This window comes from Dipodomys spectabilis, unplaced genomic scaffold (assembly GCF_019054845.1).
Source record: "Dipodomys spectabilis isolate Male_0828 unplaced genomic scaffold, ASM1905484v1 ptg000063l, whole genome shotgun sequence".
Classification (NCBI taxonomy): Eukaryota; Metazoa; Chordata; class Mammalia; order Rodentia; family Heteromyidae; genus Dipodomys; species Dipodomys spectabilis.
The window spans coordinates 524,201-545,160 of NW_024870740.1; the positions used below are offsets into that span (position 1 = coordinate 524,201).

At 36.7% G+C, this 20,960-nt stretch overlaps 1 non-coding gene across 1 annotated transcript; it reads left to right on the forward strand.

Moving 5' to 3' along the window:
* Positions 1–20,063: 20,063 nt before the first annotated feature.
* Positions 20,064–20,170, forward strand: LOC122108702. The gene has a single exon (XR_006147609.1). It is a non-coding gene; the product is annotated as a U6 spliceosomal RNA (small nuclear RNA).
* Positions 20,171–20,960: the final 790 nt, after the last annotated feature.

Sequence of the window (20,960 nt, forward strand, 5' to 3'; positions counted from 1 at the left end):
TTTTTTACATGACTGCTTTGGTGCCTTAAATATTTGGTGTTTAGCTATAGCTTTAATCATTAACTTACATTTAAAAAATTGATTTGGATTTTCATAGAACTTCTATTAAACTATAGAAAGATTCATGAACATGACTCATTTGCTTTAATTTATATAGACCTGACTATATGTATAATATTTTGTAAATGTAAATGTAGAGGATTTGCATGCCTTTTGTTAGATTTAATTTTTTCATGTTAATAGAATTATTTTAATAGAATTAGTGGAATTGTTTGCACATTTCACTGTTCAGTTTTTGCTAGCACAATGTTTTCTTTTTTCTTTTTTTCTCTTGTGTTATTCTTCTTGGTAAAACTTCAAGTACAAGATTGAATAGAAAGTGCTACAGGTAGCAATCAGAGAGCAAAAGTCATTCAATGTATCACCATATTTTTTCCAGCAGTATTGGGGTTTGAACTCAAGGCATTGTATTTGATTGGCAGACAATACCACTTGAGCCACAACTCAATTCCTTTTTTGCTTTAGTTACTTTTTGGATAGAGTCTTACGTTTTTTACTTGAATTTTTCCTATTTTTCCTCATAGCTGGGATTACAGCAATATGCTGGCACACCTGCTTATTATCTCACATTGAGGTAGGATGTTAGCTGTACGATAGCTTTGACTGATAAAGTTTCCCTAACTTTCTAGTTTTCTGGAAATTCTAAACACCGTAATTAGGTGGTAAATGCTTTTGCCTATTTTGTGGTTTTCTGTTTTATTTTCTCAATATGATCAAAGTAACTTTAGCTTGGTATTTACTTATTTTTATTTATTTGTTTTTACTGCATGTTAATTGCACAAAAATGATTCATTGTGGTATTCCTATACACATATATTCCTATATACTTTGGTTGAATTCACTTTTCTACTCTATCTCATTTCCTCTCCCTTTTAAAAACAAGTTTTAGTGACTTTCATTATTCCTCTTTTTATACAACATACATATATATTTGCATTACTGGGGATTAAACCCAAGGTCTAATGAATGCTAGGCAAGTGCCATGCCCTTAGCTAGAATCTTCTAATTTACATATACTGAGATGAAATATCATACTCTACCTTTTAAATATACTTCAACTGGATCAAGCTAAATGTAGAGCTAGTTTGTCTTATCTTTAGTTTTAAAGGTTTCCATTTCAAAAATCTCACTTACATGTTATTAACATGTATTGTTTAATTTCCAACATGACACCCAGCTTATTGGATAAGATGAGGTAGTGTAAATTTTTCAACTAGGTTGGCCTTGAACTTTAATCCTCTTCAGCTCTACCTCTCTAGTAGCTCAGATTACAGCTGTAAGCCTGTTTCATATATTCCAATAATTGTATTAGTTGCACGGCCATTTTTCTGGCAATATTGTGATCCCAACTTTTTCTTATTTTGATGTAGGTAGTTTAGGTTTCTTGGCTATCACTCCCTGACATTATATATATATATATATTTGGGTCCGGTCGTGGGGCCTGAACTCTGGGCCTGGGCGCTGTCCCTCAGCTCTACCACTTGAGCCACAGTGCTACCTCTGGCTTTTTTCTTTTTGCTTATGTGGTGCTGAGGAATCGAACCCAAGGCCTCAGGCATTCAAGGCAAGCACTCTACCACTGAGCCACCTTCCCAGACCCTCCCTGACATATTTTTTAATCTATAAAATGTGTCTCTTGCAGCCATCAAATGATGTTGATGTGTGTGTGCATATTTATTATATATCTATATTCTATATAATGTCTTATATATGTATATATATGACAACTCTTATCTTTTAACTGAAGACTTGTTCATTTATACTTAATACAATTAAATTGAAATCAAGAAATGTTTTAATGTTAGATTTACTGCTTTTTCCTCATGATTTTGGACAAGCTAATTTCTCACTTTAACTCTCATTTCACCACGTACAAATGAGAATATTTTACTAAGTCAATAGAACTTGATTTATTTATAAATTTGAGGAAGTCCTATGATCAGCAACAAGGATTTCCACAACCCAAGTTCTTGAGAAGTAGAAAAAAGATGGTGCTTATTATCTATTAATCTGAGGAAAACCTCCCCCCCCCCCACACTAATTCTAAAGACTCAGAGGAAGACTTCTAGAGCCCAAACTGGAAAATTTGGGCTTTATTAGTAAATTCCAAAGTATGGAGTTAGAATAATAATTACTGGAACTAATTATTTAATTGATTTTTTTGTTTCTATTAGTTAACAAATATCTACTGTATATTTTGAGTGTTTGGGGCTGGTAATAAACATTTCATGGTAGTTGAACTTGGAGAAGATATTTGCCAAAAATATAAGCAACAGAAGTAAATGGAAACACTTTTCAAATATGTTCACCTGAGAGGGATGGCAGGTAGAGAAAGGAATGTAAAATTGGGGTGGGTGGGTCACAAATGGAAGTATATTGTGCAGATCAGAAATGTGTATAATTTGGGTTTGAATTCAATTGGTTGTATGAGAGAGCAGGCAGGTCAAGGGGAAGGGAAGAGCCAAAGTGTGAGAATTCAAAGCCAGGAATTAGCTAATTTTAGATTATAGTCATTGGTGATGGAAAGGATCCACAGGATTGTATTACCAAACTTGTTTCTCTGACAGTTCAGGACACATTTGGACAGAAAGAAAGTGACCTCAACCAAAGGTTGGGTAGTGTGGGGAAGGCTGCTTGAGATGTGTGTAGGGATCATAAACAGGAAAAATGAGTGCAAGCTTCTGTTCAGCCATTGCTCTGGACCTTAAAATAACCATGTGAAAAAAGTTGGTTTAAGTAGAATCTACTTAGACTCAAAGCATAAAGATAAAAATGTGGGAGGTATGAAGTATAAAGTTAAAAGTATTGTAGACATACCTTCACATTCTTTCATAATAGCTACAATGTGGTTTTATTTTTAGTGTTGCTTATCTATAGGACTGGGGATAAAGGGAGATAAATGTTAGAGTGTTTTTGCCACAATATCCTAACAAAAGCATTTCTATAATGTAAACCTTCATAGGGAAAGACAAAGGCAACATTAGTTTACCATAGAACTAAGTTCATTAGAATTAAATGATTGACCTTAATTCTCAAGTTTTACTCTTGCTTTAAAAAAAAATCTGTGTCGGGCTGGGAAGGTGGCTCAGTGGTAAAGCGCTTGCCTTGTAAGCCTGAGGCCCTGGGTTCGATTCCTCAGCACCACATAAGCAAAAAGAAAAAAGCTGGAAATGGCGCTGTGGCTCAAGTGGTAGAGTGCTAGCCTTGAGCTGAAGAGCTGAGGGACAGCGCCCAGGCCCAGAGTTCAGGCCCCATGACTGGACCAAAAAAAAAAAAAAAAAAAAAGGACAGTAAAAAAAATCTGTGTGATCAGTTAGAATGACCGTTATCAAGAAATCTAACAACAACAGACGCTGGTGGGGATATGGCAAAGGGGGAATACTATTACACTGTTGGTGATAGTGCAAACTTGTCTAACCATTCTGGAAAGCAGTATGGAGTTTCCTCAAAAGACTAAACATAGAGCTTCCCTGTGATCCAGTAATCCCATTCATGGGCATTTACCCACATGACCACAAACAAGGCTACACTATATCTACTAGAACAACCATGTTCATTGCAACATTATCTATTATAGCTAAGATATGGAACTAACCCATATGCCCTTCAGTAGATGAATGGATCTAGACAATGTGGTATATATAAACAATGGAATTCTATGCTTCCATCAGAAAGAATGACATTCCCCCATTTGTAAGGAAATGGAAAGACTTGGAAAAAATAATATTAAGCGAAGTAAGCCAGACGCAAAGAAACATAGATCCCATGTTTTCCCTCATTTGTAATAATTAGTATATGTCTATATTTTTACCATAGACCTAGGAGAGGATCACAATAGCTCAAAAGCTGAGTACATATGACCATGTAAGATAAAGCTAATCAAAATGAACCCCCAAATAAGGAAACAAGAGGTTTTTCTTTATTGCAGTGGTTTTTAAATTTTTTATGTGAAGATACTTCTTTTTTCTTTAGTTTTCCTCCCCCTCCCCATGGTTTGTCTCCAGTTGTCACTGGATATTGTATATACATTTTTTAGAATTAGCGAAGGGAAGGGGAAAAAAACAAACTGGTGAGACAAAGGACAAAGTGTGAACCAATGAAACAGCAATATTCTTAAGACAATATGTTGGAAATGAACTACAACTTGGGGGGGGGGAGCATTGGGAGAGGAGCAAAAGTGGGAGTAAAATGAAGGAAGGGGTAACAAGTTTGACAAGAAATGTACTCACTATCCTATGCATGTAACTGTAATCCCTCTGTACATCACCTTGACAGTAAAATTTAAAAAAAAGAAAAAAGAGAAATAAAAAAAAAATCTGGGCTGGCAAGGTGGTTCAGTGGTAGAGTGCTTGCCTTGCATGCATGAGGCCCTGGGTTCAATTCCTCAGCATCACATAAGCGAAAAACCTGGAAGTAGTGCTGTGGCTCAAGTGGTGGAGTGCTTGCCTAGAGTTGAAGAGCTGAGGGACAGCTCCCACGCCCAGAGTTCAGGCCCCACGACCAGCCAAAACAGAAAAAACAAAAACAAAAACAAATCTGTGGGAGTTAGGAGCCAGTGGCTCATGTCTGTGATCATAGCTACTCAGGAGGATGAGGTCTGAGGACCACAGTTTGAAAGCAGCTGGGCAGAAAAGCCCCTGTGAGACTCTTTTCTCCAATTAACCACTCAAAAACTGCAAACAGCACAGTGGCTCAAATGGTAGAGCACTAGTCTTGAGCACGAAGAGGCTCAAGGAAAGCTCCCAGGCCCTGAGTTCAAGACTCACAACCAACCAAAAAAAATATCTGTGTGTATGTTTGTGTGTGCGCACATACCGGTACTTGAATGCAGGGGCTGGGTACTCAAGGGTGGCACTCTACCACTTGAGCCACAGCTCAATTTCTGGCTTTATGCTGGTTAGTTGGAAATAAGAGTTTTTTTGGGGGGGGGCGCTGAACTCTAGGCCTGGGAGTTGTCCTTCAGCTCTTCAGCTCAAGGCTAGCGCTCTGCCACTTGAGCCACAGTGTCACTTCCAGCTTTATTTTCTGCTTATGTAGTGCTGAGGAATTGAACCCAGGCCTCATGCATGCAAGGCAAGTGCTCTACCGCTGAGCCACCTTCCCAGCCCTGGAAATAAGAGTTTGATGGGCTTTACTGTCTGGGCTAGCTTTGAACTGTAAATAGTGAGGATTAGAGATGTGAGCCACTAGTGCCTACCTGTAAAATATCCCCTTTTAAAAAGAAAAGATAGCATTGGAACATATATTTTTAATGGCTTTTCTTGTCGAAAGGAAAATTGGCATAACCCTATATAAATTCATTCATTAGTGTTCAAATTCAAGGCACAAGTTCTTTAGAACACTCAGAGGGCATTTTACAACCAAATATATAGATGAATATCAAAATTAAGCTCCTACTAATTGGTGAGATGATTTGTGACATTAACTTGCACTAAGAAAGAAAACACAAATGATCCATATTACCACCAAGAAGATGCAGCCTGATGTCAGATTTGTTAATATGTAAAAGGATGTGACCTTAAGATCTGATAAAACATACTATGTGATTCATGTAAAGAATATTATTCATTTAGCATGTAATTAATATTTGTTCACTGACACAATATAGTTCAATTCAGGCTTTGAAGAGTGTCTTAGAAATACCAATGTCATGTTTTCCAGTATTTATGGCTTTTTCCCAGTGTAGCATTTCCTCAAATTTGAAAGTTTCCCGAGTTTTCAGTTTTAGACATTTCTTACTTGATAATTGTATGTTTGCTGGTGCCAAATGCTAGGACTATGTGATCCATCAGTGACCACCAGTAATGTAAATAACCATTATAATGTACATAGCTTTTCAAGGTTTAGGGTGCTCTGTGCTGCTAAACACATTGACGATGCTGGTATTATTACTGATAAGCTAACGGTCAAGAAAGGATATATTTAGGATGCAAAATTAGGCAAGAAGAATTAAAGTTTTTGCTCACTGTAAACTAAATGTTCTTCCTTTCTTCAATGAGAATTGCATAAATTACTTTTCTAATTTCTTTAGAAAAACAATGCAATTTATCCCCCCCCCAATTAATTATTATTATTTTTTAGCTCACCAAGGCAAAGTTTACTTTTATGCAGAAAGATAGGTGAGAACAACAAAAAGGGTGTAAAGCAGAACAAGGCTGAAATCAGGAAAGCAACTCCTTTTTTAATAGCTTCAAAAAATACCTAGAATTAACCAAAATTGTGAAAGACATCTATGATGAGAAATCTAAAAAAGGAAATTAAAGCTAATTTAATGAAGTGGAAAAACCTCCCAGGCTCCTGGATTGGGAGGATTAACATTGTGAAAATGGCAATACTGCCAAGAGATACTCACAAATTCAATTAAAATCCATCAAAATCCCAATAACATTCTTCAATGATAAAGAAGCAGTCCAAAAATTCATATAGAATAATAGAAGACCCTAAATAATAAAAACAATCATTAGCAGCAAGAACAGTACTGGAGGACTATCAATGTCAAACTTCAAACTCTATTACAAAGCTGTAGTCATAAAAACAGCCTCATACTGGTATATGAACAGGCCTGAGGACCAATGAAATAGAATTAAAGACCCAGAAATGAACCCACAGACCTATAGCTACCTAATCTCTGATAAGGGAACAAAAACTATAGCTGGAAGGAAGACAGGCTCTTCAACAAATGGTGATGGTAAAATTGGCTATACACATATGGAAAACTGAAGTTAGATCCTTATATATTACCCTGCACCAGAATCAACTCCAGATGGATCAAAGACCTCGAAGTAAGAGCAGGTACCCTGAAAATATTACAGGAAGTGATATGGGCTCTTTGGCACTGGTTGAAATTTCCTAAATAAAGAACCAGAAACACAACAAATCAAGGAAAGACTGGATAAATGGGATTACATCAAACTGCAGAGTTTCTACATGGCAAAGAACATAGCTAGCAAGATAAGTAGAAAGCCCACAGAACAGGAGAAGATTTTTACTAACCTTGCATCAGACAAAGGCCTCATATCTAAAATGTACTTAGAACTTAAAAAATTACCACCCATACCCTCAAAAAAACCACAACAGAGACTTAAAAAGAGACTTCTCTGAAGAAAATATTGGCCATTTGGCCAATAGACACATGAAGAAAGGTTCAACATCTCTGGCCATAAAAGAAATGTAAATCAAAGCAACACTGAGATTCCACCTCGCCCTCTTAGAATGGCCATTATCAAGAAAACTGTATAATAACATATGCTGGTGGGGATTAAGCTACTATACTGTTGGTGCAAATGCAAACTTGTTCATCCACTCTGAAAGCAGTATGGAAATTCCTCAAAAGACCGAACATGGAGCTTCCCTATGATTAGCAATCCCATTCTTGGACATTTACCCAAATGACTACAAATCAGCCTGCACTAAAGCCAAAAACACAACCATGTTTATTGCAGCATTATTTACCATAACTAAGATATGTAATCAACCCAGATGCTCCTCTATGGGTGAATAGATAAGACAATGTGGTATATATACACAATAGAATTCAATGCTTCCATCAGAAAGAGTGACATTGCCCCAATAATAAGGAAATAGAAAGACCTAGATGAAATTATATTAAGTGAAGTAAGCCAGACCCAAAGAAGCATAGGCTGCATGGTTTGTCTCATTTGTAATAAGTATATGTCTATAAAGAATATGTCCATAAATCTGCAAGTTAATCTAGAGGATAGTAGAGGACAAATAATTACTATTGAACATGATTTAAACAGCACTCTAAGGACTCACACAGTAAGAACAAAGGAGGATATTTTTAGAAGAGGATCACAAGGGCTCAATAGCTATGTGTATATGATCATATAAAATGATATTTATCAAAATGAACTCCAAGAAATGGAAACAAGATTTTTTTTATTGTACTGTTTGCAGTTATTTCTTTTTTTTTCTTTCTTTTTTCTCCTTAGTTTATTCTGTTGTCACTGTTTTTGATCTCTGTACTGTTTGTCGTTTATGTAAGTTTATCTGATTTGGGGAAGGGGAGGGGAATCACAGAAACCATGGGACAAAGGGTCAACCAATTCAACAGTGATCTCACTAGACACTATGTTGGAAATGAACTTTACAACGTAGGGGTGAAGGCTTAAGGGCCTAGAGGAGGGAGAGTGGGAGAAAATGAGGGAGGGGTAACACTGCTCAAAAAATGTACTTATTACCTGCCTTATGTAACTATAACCTCTCTGTATAAAATGTAAACAAAAAAGTAGTGTGTGTTCTTAGTTGTTCATGTTGACATTGCAGAATAACTGATAGGAAAGTCACAGGCAATTACAAAATAATCACAGTACTGAAACAGCAGTCTTGTTTGTGCCACAGGTTCAAGGCTAGGAAAGAATTTTAATATGCTTAGAATGGGGGGGTTTGACCTGACATTCTGATGTGTGATGGAGTTGAAAATATGTAAGTTGGAATGAAAAAATGATCTGTAAGGAGAAGGAAAGGAAATTTGTGGCTTTTTTCCATTTGAAAATAATTATGGCTTCCCTTAGCCAACTTGAGATTTAATAACGTTTTGTATTGGAGAAGGGTGGCTGGTGGCCATGTGGCTACCCCCTACTTCTGTGTTTGAACTACAAATAGCACAATTTGGAAGCTGTGGATAATTTGTTCATTGTAAAATCCATGCTGTAATTCTTTATGCTGTAAAGTTACATTCAAGACCACTTTCTGACTCCTTTAGAAAAACCAACTGGCAAATGTCTGAGGAAATTGAGGCAATATTTTCTAAGTGAGTGATAGGAAATGTCCTTTCTGCAGACTATTTCAAAATAATCTTTGATGAGTACACAATTGATTTTAATTACCTGTGGCAAATATCCTGTCTCTAACTTCATGAGCAATAAATGGGTTTGCTACTCTGTGTAATTGCTTGGAATTTTAGCACTTAGATATGGAATGCCTTATGAGGTATACCTATTTAACCACAGAATTTAGAGTCAAAGTGTTTTGAACTAAAACAGCCATACAACGTTGGATAATTCCAGTTTTCCTTTCAGATTCATTCTCATTCCTCCTATTTATGTGAAGAGAAACAAGAAGAAATAATTCCAGAATGTTATAAGATTGTTTCAGGCAATTTGTCATATTAATTCTTTTAGGCAGAATGAACATTGATTTCAGCAGGAGTAACACCAGCAAGTCATTATAATACCCTACTTGTTTAGTACATTAAGCACCTTATTTCCTTTTTATTTATTTATTTATTTTATTTTATTTTATTTTATTTTATTTGAAAACATACTGTACAGAGGGGTTACAATTACATGGGCAAGAAAATGCATACATTTCTTACCAAGCATTGCAGCCTCCTCCTTTGTTTACCCTTCACCTCCCTTCCCAGCTTCCCCCCTCCCCCCCACCCAATCATACCCCCCCTCCCTCCCCGCCACCGACATTGTAAAGCTGGTTTTGACATGACATTTTGTACTTCTCATTGTTGCAACAGGTCCACCTGAATCCTTAAACGACTTGTTTGTCCCCGTCTCCTCCACATGTTATACTGACATCAAATATAGTGAAAGCGGGGGTTACACTGTGGGGGAGGGACATACAAAGCAACAAAGAAATAATCTTATAAATGCGTTAGAAACACATGCATGAATGAAACAAAAACATTAAAATACATATTTGAGGGTTCGTTTTCCTAACATCACATTCTCTGACTTTTTCCGCTTGACTCATACCTATACTAGATATTGCAAATAAGGGAAACCATGGGACCTATGTTTCTTTGGGCCTGGCTTACTTCACTTAATATAATTTTTTCCAAGCCTTTCCATTTCCTAACAAATGGGGCAATGTCATTCTTTCTGATGGAGGCATAGAATTCCATTGTGTATATATACCACATCTTCTTGATCCATTCATCTACTGAGGGGCATCTGGATTGGTTCCATATCTTAGCTATGGTAAATAATGCTGCAATAAACATAGTTGTGCTGGTAGCTTTAGTGTGGCCTTGTTTGTGGTCATTTGGGTAAATGCCCAAAAGTGGGATTGCTGGGTCATTGGGGAGCTCTATATGGAGTCTTTTGAGGAACCTCCATACTGCTTTCCAAAGTGGTTGAACAAGTTTACATTCCCACCAACAATGAAGTAAGGTTCCTTTCTGTCCACATCCCCTCCAGCATCTGTTGCTGTTAGAGTTCTTGATTTTTGCTGTTCTAACTGGAGTGAGGTGATATCTCAATGTTGTTTTGATTTGCATTTCTTTTATGGCTAGGGATGTTGAACATTTCTTAATGTGTCTATTGGCCATCCTTCTTTCTTCTTCAGAGAAGCTTCTCTTTAGGTCTTTCGCCCACTTACTTATTGGGCAGTTGTTTCTTTGAGGATTTGTTGTTGGGTGGTTTAATTTTTTGAGTTCCAAGTATATTTTAGATATGAGACCCTTGTCCGTTGTATGGCTAGTAAAGATCTTCTCCCAATCCGTGGGCTTTCTATTGATCTTGCTAGCTATGTCATTTGCCCTGCAGAAGCTCTGCAACGTTATACAATCCCATTTGTCCAACCTTTCTTTGATTTGTTGTGTTTCCGGGTCTCTATTCAGAAAATTTCGGCCTGAGCCGAGGAGACCTAGGGTTTCTCCTATTCCACTTATTTCCTTTTTAAAACAAAGCACACATATAAATTGGAGGCAACAATGCTTGATAAGAAATGTACTTGTTATCTTGCCCATGCAATTTATTTTTGGGGTCCCGTCGTGGGGCCTGAACTCTGGGCCTGAGCGCTGTCTCTCAGCTCTTCAGCTCAAGGCTAGCACTCTACCACTTGAGCCACAGCGCCACTTCCGGCTTTTTTCTTTTTGCTTATGTGGTGCTGAGGAATCAAACCCAGGACCTCATGCATGCAAGGCAAGCGCTCTACCACTGAGCCACCTTCCCAGCCCCTTGCCCATGTAATTGTAACCCCTCTGTATGGTATTTTCACAATAAAAAATAAAATAAAAAGTTTATAGATATTGTTGATTAGTCTGTTTTGCAAAGTAGACTTGGGAAGTTTTTGGCTACTTGGTAATTAACAAAGTTTAGAGAGCAACCATGGTCAGATTTACATTGAGTCGAAGTATACTTTTAGTTTTGAAATGCTATGACTCAGAGATCAGAAGTGAATCTCTTAAACTATATGTCTCTTTTTTTTGGGGGGGGGGGGAGCTCTGGTCGTGGAGCCTGAACTCTGGGCCTGGGCGCTGTCCCTCAGCTCTTCAGCTCAAGGCTAGCGCTCTACCACTTGAGCCACAGCGCCACTTCCCGCTTTTTTCTTTTTGCTTATGTGGTGCTGAGGAATCGAACCAAGGGCCTCATGCATGCAAGGCAAGCGCTCTACCATTGAGCCACCTTCCCAGCCCTAAACGATGTCTCTTATTGTTTATTTTTCTAAACATATAATTATGATTTCTCTCAGATTATCTGTAAAACCCTTCATAGTCCTTGCAAGTGGCATACTATTCATTTAAATGATGGTTATCCCTCCTTCCTCTTTGAAATGATAATATCTATTGGTATCTTTTAATAATAACTGCCACCGTTTCTAAATAAGCTGCTCTCATTAGTCTTAAAACATAGAGTTGAAGATATTCCCAGAGTTCTAAGGAACTGTGATACTCAGTACTGTCATGCTGAACTCTTTTCTTGGTTAATTCTATTGACGTCTTGCAAATTGGTTATTGAGATTGTACACTGAATTTGAATTGCACACTATATTTTAATAGTTTAATTTAAAATTCTAGATTATTTTACACCATTAAAACATTAGTTTCCTTTAAGCTAAGAACAAATGATTCTAACTAACTTAGTTTAAGACTGCACTATTAAATGTAACTGTGGGTGGTTATAAATGACCCACGCAAAGTAGGGACAAGGCTTCCCATGTCAGGACCCATGACAAAGTTACATGGATAGCTTTATCGACAGGCTGGAGTGACTATCCTGGTTTTATATGATCATGTTCAATTGTTAGGCTCCAAGTGTATAAAAAAGAGGCCTATTCATGATTCAAGTATTGTAGTTTCTCTTGAGTTTAATGAAACATTAAACTCAATTTAAAGAGTAATTCTCAGGTTGTAAGGATTACTGGAACAGAGGTGTTTTGCTGAGTTGGATAATACCCCTTTCCAATTCATGTCTACCTGGAACCTGTGACTATGACCTTATTAGGAAATAAGGTTTTGGCAGATGTAAGGAGGTACATAGGTGAAGTCATATTGGGTTAGGGTGGATCTCAATCCAATATGACTGAAGTCCTTACACGAAGAAGGAAATTTAGACACATACATACATGGCAAGATAAGAGAGAGATTTGACCAGTACATCTACAAGCCAGAGTGCCAAGCATTGCTGGCAGTCTTAGAAAGTAGGAGAGAGGCCCTCAGCTCCCTCATTGCCTCTTGGAGCCTCCTAGCACCTTGATCTCAGACTTCTAGCTGCCCAACTTCCATGTGAGAAGCATAGATTGTTGAAATGACACCTGTTTATGGTAATATGCTTTCACAGATGAAACTATACAAGTGGCTTACTAGTACTGATAACCAATCAGTTCACAAATGAGGCAATAAAACAGCTATTAAAGAGGAGAGTAATCATAAGAACATGGTGTGCTATTCTAACACCTCAAGAGTCAAGGTCCAATGGGGAAAAGGGGAAAAGTACACAGCAGTAATGGTGCAAACAATCTCTAGTTTTCAAAGAAAAGAACTTTAATGGTGTGGGAGAAAAAGGTAACATTAGACAAGATGAGATCCAGAGAAATGGGGCTAGTAAGGTGTGGATTAGTAGACAGTTTCAAGGCAATATTCCTGAAACAATATCTCTCAATATTGAGTATAAACACTAGCCATGTTTGGCCCTTGCTAAATGTATAGCTACTTATGCAGGAGCTGACTTTGTCTATCTATGGTTAGGTCTGGGAATCTGCATTCTAGGTAGTCCTGAGGAGGAAGCTTCTCGGACTTTGATTTGTGAAGCATCAATGAAGGGTGAGGTTGGGAGTAAATCTAGTATGGTGGAACATGACATTAATATAATTTGGAAAAGTTTGTTGAAGGAAAAATTCAGAATCATGTATTTGGGTGAGAAATGATATAAGTTAAAAGTAAAATAAAGGCTGTAATTACTTCAATCAAGCAGTTTAGACTGTGTTCTTTCAGTTTTTGTATTTTGTTTTCAATTAGATACTTCTTCAGAGCACATTTGATTTATGATACCAATAATTTCTGAAAAATGTACGAAACTTATTCAAAATAAAGTAAGCTCAAAAGCTACTCAAATTCACTTAAAAATTATGGCTACAGGAAGTGGAGTTGTTGTTTAAGTTGTAAATTGCTAGCCTAGAGAGAAAATTCTAAGAGATGGAATGTAAGCCTTGGGTTCAAGCTCAAGTATTATTACAAAAAATTACTACATCTGCATTATATTTAGCTAAATAATTGTGAGAAAATTACCCTTATAGCAACATTACATGGCTTCCTAGTGAACATATATAGCAATTTTTATCACTGAGATGTTTGTTTCTTAGGCAATTTATTTGTGTTAGTGGAAATTTTGGGAGTAACTGAGTTCAATGTCTAGTCATTTAAAAGTAAGAAGATACATCATGTATTCTGACTCCATCAAATAACTTAGTATGCATATGACATGTCAATTCACGTATAGACATATTTGTGTTTGTGGCACTGCAATTGATGTATGCCCTACTAAGGAGATTTTGGGTTTCATTCATTTTCATCTCCATTAAAATGGAAAAAGATGTGTAGTGCATTTTTAACTGTAAGTGTCCATTGGTCAAGTACTTTTTGATAGGAGAAAACACTCATTTTGACTAAATATCAATGAGAAGGTAATCTTCTATTTGTAACCTTCCAAGGCTAGCTTCTAGCTCTTTACATTTCAAATCCTGATTTCTTCAACTTGAATCTATTCCTGGTGTGCAGTGATATGGTCGTAGGAAAAGGTTATATATGTGAAGCTGATTTTTGTTTTTTATATTTAGCTCACGAATGTACAGATGGACAGAGCAAAAAGAAGGAAACAGGAAGAAGGAGGAGATGGAGAAGGAGAAGAGGAGAAAGGAAAGGCAGGAAGAAGCAGAGAAGTGAAGAGAAATAGGAAGGCGAGTAGGGTAGCAGCGTTGAAGTTTCTGAGATCAAGCTTCTAGAACCTAGGATTCTTCCCCTTTCCTTGGAATTTCCCCCACAGCTTTCTTTGTTGTTGTCCCAGTATTGGGGGAGAATATTATCCATTGTCTTGAACTTTCTCATAGGGTTTCTTCTACCGGTACCAGGGATGCCAGTCTTTGTAACTGCTTCTGAGGTTGTTACCAGCATTTTGTCTCACTTTGAAAGGTAGCCACTTTCACTTAGCCAGCAAAACACCAGGCTGGAAGTATAGCTCAGATGGTAGATCTGTGAGTAAGAAAGCATAGTTAAATACAGAGCCTGAGTTTCAAACCCTAGTATTGTGGATAAAAGAGGGGAGTAGACAGGAAATGAAGGCAGATTATCTTAATATAGGGGTTTTCCCCTTAATATAGGTTTTTTTTCCCCTTAGAAAAGCTGAACATTAATGTTCTACTTTCTAGAATTTATCGAATAAACATTTGAACCCATTCAATGATTTTTTATCATTAAAATCTAATGCAAATTCATCAGAATAAATCAAAACTGTCCTCTAGATATTTTTTGGATATTGAATATTTAGGTCTTCTAAAAGAGTTTGGAGCCCCATGTCTGAAAGTAACAACACTGTAAGAAGTGCCCACATGTGGTTGTGTTCATACGCTGCCAAGAAAATTGGAAGAAAATAAAACTCACTCATTCATTTGGCTGTTTCCAAGTCACCAGATGTTTGGCATCATGAAGACTAAATGTTAGGTGACTAATTGATTGGGTTGTTCTTACTCCACGTGTTTGGCATTGTAGACTGACTGATTATCTTTTCAGATAGGGAAGTACAATGTGTTTCATGTGCTCATTTGGGACACAAAGCTAATGGTGTCATTTTTTTCCTATTTGGTCTCCACAGACACAGTTAAGTTTAATTTGTGACTTCTTTTGTCCTACAAAAAAATGCAGGTGGAGATGTTTTATTGCCTTTAAATCTCATAAAACACTAAAAGATTTGAATGAGAAAAAATCTGTTCCAGTGGAAAGTTTCATCCCAAAAGAATAAGTTTTTCCTCTCTTCATTCCAGCAAGATGAACAATAAAAATATATGAAATCATAGTATCACTAAGCTTGAGAACAAACATCAGACAATGAATATTTTCTTTTAAGGCAGAGTAAGAGACAAAATTTAAGAAAAGAACCTTCACTTAGATAATATCTAAATATACCTTATTGCTTTAACATGCCAAGATTTAGAAGACAAGTATGGCCAGGTAGTTTTAATTACACATGGAGTTTAAATTTTTTTAAAATTGTTATTATAAAGGTGATATAAAAGGGATTACAGTTACATAAGTCAGGTAAAAAGTACATTTCTTTTTTTTATTGTGAGAATACCTTACAGAGGAGTTACAATTACATGGGCAAGATAACGAGTACATTTCTTTTTTTTTTTTTTTGAGTCCGGTTGTGGGGCCTGAACTCTGGGCCTGGGTTCTGTCCCTCAGCTCTTCAGCTCAATGCTAGCGCTCTACCACTTGAGACACAGCGCCACTTCCGGCTTTTTTCTTTTGCTTATGTGGTGCTGGGGAATCGAACCCAGGGCCTCATGCATTGCAAGGCAAGCGCTCTACCACTGAGCCACCTTCCCAGCCCACGAGTACATTTCTTATCAAGCATTGTTGCCTCCTCTTTGTTTCCCCTTCCCATCCCTTCCCATACTCCCCCTCTCCCCAGACCTGATCCTCCCCCACCCCCCCCACCAAAGTAAGTTTGTTTTTGGACATAACGACTTGATGTTAGGGGAATGAACACCAAGATAAGTATTCAAGAGTACATTTATTTATGCACAGTATCACTCTTTTCCTTTCTCTATCCATGTCTATCTCCTGATACACATGGAATTTTGTTTGCCTAAAGTGAATTCTTTTATCAGACATTTTCCAGGTTAACTGGGCTATTCATCTTAAATTGATTGTGTAGTCTACATGAAACTGTAATAGAAAACTAGGAAAACAGATCAATTTAAGGATCAGATTGCCACACAGAGAGAAATTGACATTAAGAGACTCAACCCAGGAAGCATTTCCAATTGTAATGGCTTAATTCAACAAATATTGACTGAGCTGTTTCCATTTCAGGTTTGCTTTCTATAATTCTCTGGGACACAGGATTGAATAGTGCAAAAGTCATTCATTCTAGTTGATTATATCCAGACTATACAAGGAGCTCAAGATAAAGCTGAAAAAATGGGAGAAAAGAAACTAATTTTATAAAAATAAACTGAGGTGAAGAACTGGTTCCTACTAAATAGACATCAATGATCAATTTTCCAATACTTTGAAACACTGAGACCTAATGTTTTTATTAATATATTCTTTAGGAAAAGGGATAGAAATTAGGAAGCACCTAAAGAAACATAATTCTTCTTACTTCTATCTGGACACAGAAACTATTAAGAATAAAAGATAGCAAAAACAAAAGTAATTCATAAAGGATTATAGGCTTTTTGTTATATCTGACTGATTTCAAAGTATATGAGAACATTAAAACAAACCTTCAAGAATTCAATTCAATTAGCATTTGAGGAAAAAATTGACAATCAAATGGTCAGTGATAATACAAATGACACAAACTGGTGAGTTGACTAATCACAAGGGGTCAAATTGTTAGATCAAATGAAAATGGAAAATCCGTAATACTGATATATTCTGATAAGCTGGTAGTAGATACTGTGAGCATCTTAGAAGAGAGTTTCTACACAGTGCATGGAGATGAATCCATGTCAGATTAAAGAATCCTATTGCAGAGAATTCAGTTCAGTCATGGAAAGCTCTCGTAAAAGAGGTTTAAGATTCCTCGCCATCTGTAGCATGCCCGATTTAATAGAAATTAGCCTAGGTAATAGGTAGTTCTGGGGAGGGTATAGTTTGTGGAGGGGAAGGCGAAAAACAAATAGTTTAAATAGGGATACAGGTGGACCCATTGCAACAATGAGATGTACAAGTCATTATGTCGGAAAAATGAACTTTACAACTTTGGTGCCGGGGCGGGGGGGGGGGGGGGGGGGGGGGGGGGGAGAGGAGGTAAGTGGGGAGGATTGGGTGGGGGGCGGGGGGAGGATGGGAAGGGATGGAAAGGGGAAACAAAGGAGGAGGCTACAATGCTTGATAAGAAATGTACTCATTATCTTGCCCATGTAATTGTAACCCCTCTGTACAGTATTTTCACAATAAAAAAATAAAAATTAAAAAAAAAGAAATTAGCCTAGGAAATAGGTAGTTCTGGGGAATGATTAAACAAGTGTAGAAACAGGATCCATATCTTACCTATGGTAAATAATGCTGCAATAAACATAGTTGTGCTGGTAGCTTTAGTATGGCCTTGTTTGTGATCATTTGGGTAAATGTCCAAAAGTAGGATTGCTGGGTCATAGGGGAGCTCTATGTGGAGTCTTTTGAGGAACCTCCATACTGCTTTCCAAAGTAGTTGAACAAGTTTACACTCTCACTAACAATGTAGTAAGGTTCCCTCTATCCACATCCTCTCCAGAATCTGTTGTTATTAGAGTTGTTGATTATAGCCATTCTAACTGGGGTGAGGTGGTATCTCAATGTTGTTTTGATTTGCATTTCTTTTATGGCTAGAGAGATTGAGCATATCTTCATATGTCTATTGGCTATCCTTCTTTCCTCTTCAGAGAAGTTTCTCTTTAGGTCTTTAGCCCACTTATTTATTGGGCAGTTGTTTTTTTGGAGATTTGTTTTTGAGGGATTTATTTTTTTAAGATCCAGGTACATTTTAGATATGAGACCCTTGTCTGTTGTATGGCTAATGAAGATCTTCTCCCAATCTGTGGCTTTCTATTGATCTTGCTAGCTATGTCCTTTGCCATGCAGGAACTCTGCAATTTCATGCAATCCCATTTGCCCAACCTTTCTTTGATTTGTTGTGTTTCTGGGTCTCTATTAAGAAAATTTTGGCCTGTGCCAAGGAGACCTAGGGTTTCTCCTATTCCATCCTGTAATGTTTTCACAGTGTCTGCTTTGACTCTGAGGTCTTTGATCCATTTGGAGTTGATTCTGGTGCAGGGTGATATATAAGAATCTAGCTTTAGTTCTACAAGATGCCCCTCAGTAGATGAATGGATCGAGAAAATGTGGTATATACACACAATGGAATTCTATGCTTCCATCAGAAAAATGACATTGCCCCATTTGTTAGGAAATGGAAAGACTTGGAAAAAATTCTATGAAGTGAAGTAAGCCAGGCCCAAAGAAACATAGGTCCCATTGTTTCCCTTATTTGCAATAACTAGTATATGTTTGAGTCAACCAGAAAAAGTCAGATAAGTTGATGTTAGGGGAATGAACCCCAAGGTAAGTATTCAAATGTTTTTTCTTTCATGCAATTGTTTCTAACATATTCACAAGATGAATTCTATGTTGATTTGTATGTACCTCCACCACAATATAACCCTGCTTTCACTGTATTTGATGTTGGTATAATTTGTGGTGGGAAGAGAAAACCAAATCGTTTAAATAGGGATACAGGTGGACCCATTGCAACAATGAGATGTACAAGTCGTTATGTAGAAAAACAAACTTTACAACTTTGGTGTGGTGGTGTGGAGAATTGGTTGGGGGTGGGGGAGTATGGGAAGGCATGGGAAGGGGAAACAAAGAGGAGGCAACAATGCTTGATAAGAAATGTACTCATTATCTTGCCCATGTAATTGTAACTCCACTATATGGTATTCTCACAATAAAAAAAAATAAATTAAATTAAATTTGAAAAAAAAGAAACAGGATCCCTGACACTAAAATGGTTACTATCAACAATTACAAGAAACCAATATAGTAATGGCAGCAGTAATCAAAGTTTTTCAGTATATTATTTATTTATACACACAGAATAAAGTGTCTGTGTTGTCAATCAACACAAATGACCAAAAGCAGAATTGTTAGAGTAAAGGCACTGCTGGTTGGAGAGTAGGTTTTTGAAATTGAGATTAGGCAAGATTGCAATTTTGGAAATGACAGTGAAATGATTCCAACTAGTGAATTGGTAAGAAAAGGTATTAAACAAGTTGATTGGAATGGGAGAAGACTTATGCCAGATTTTTGTCTGACAATGCCCTACTAGCCAGAATATATATATATATATATTTCATGTTATATATATATATATATATTTCATGTTTTGCATTTATTGATTTCATTCCAGGCATCTTTCTTGAAATATGTTTTGGGATTCAGTCTTAGTTTTTCAATTCAATTTTAATTTTTCCAAATATATATATATATCACTCAAGAACTAAACCCTCAATTAATAAACAAATTAATAAAAATAATCTTGTTTGTTGGTGGGAATGTAAACAAGTACAACCACAATGGAAATCAGTTTGGAGATTTCTTAAAAAACTAAGCATAGACACCAAATGATCCCTCAATATGGCTCTTGGTATGTATCCAAAATACTATGAGTGAGGATATAATAGAAAAATTTGCACACACGTGTTCATTACTGCATTATTCACTATAATGGAAACAGCCTGGATGCCCTAATGATCATTACATTATCTATTTGGTTTTTATAATTGATTTGGCTTATTGAGTCTTCTTTGGCCTTTTGTACTCAATGTTGTAAAATAGCTCTATTTTACCTTCTGTTACTTTTGGAGTTTCATGTTTTGCATTTATTGATTTCATTCCAGGCATCTTTCTTGAAATATGTTTTGGGATTCAGTCTTAGTTTTTCAATTCAATTTTAATTTTTCCAAATATATATCTGTTTTAGGATTATGTATAAAATACCATTGACAAGATAACATCTTCAAGATATATTAAAATCATGTAAGTGCTCGCTTCGGCAGCACATATACTAAAATTGGAACGATACAGAGAAGATTAGCATGGCTCCTGCGCAAGGATGACACGCAAATTCGTAAAATCATGTAAGTATTTGGGCATACCTTTGCAATCATTATTCTATTCTGAAAACTAGTACCTTTAATTGTTGTTAAACTGCATATATATGTTAATACAGATGAGTTAACATCTTTGTAATTTTGAATCTTACTATTCAAGACTTTCCCATCTTCCTTCTTTAGGAGGCATAGTTATTGTGTGTGTGTGTGTGTGTGTGTGTGTGTGTGTGTGTGTGTGTGTGTTTATTTTGGGGGAGGACCTTTCTGTATAGCCCAGACAGACTTGGAATATAGTATATCACCAAGGCTGTCTTTGAACTCACATTTTTCCTGCCTCACATTCTGAGTGCTGAGGCCATGGGACACCTGTGACAGGTGTCTACAACCACGCCTGGCTACAGATAGTTTCATTTTATTGGACTAACCAATTTGTTCTGTATTTAAGGGTTGTGTATTTTTATGTTGTAAATGTGATGTAATTTTTTCTCATTGTATATTTCAGTTGCTGGCTTTTGTGCATGTGAAAATCACTAATAATTAAGTGTTATTTTTGCTGTGATACTTTACTCAATTCTCATATTATTTGCAAGTTTTCTAATTGATTCATTCATTTGTATGCCAGTTTAAATAATCATACCATCTGTAAAAGTTATGTAGTATGAGCACTTTTCTACAAATTTTGTATCTCCAAAGTTTCATCTTATTTTCAGTTGCTTGGCTTCAAACTCCAGAACAATGTTTAATATTGGTAGAGATACTAAATCGGTTTTCATTTATTCTTACCTTTAAGGGGGGGGGGGTTCTTCAGATATGTGCAAAATCCTGCA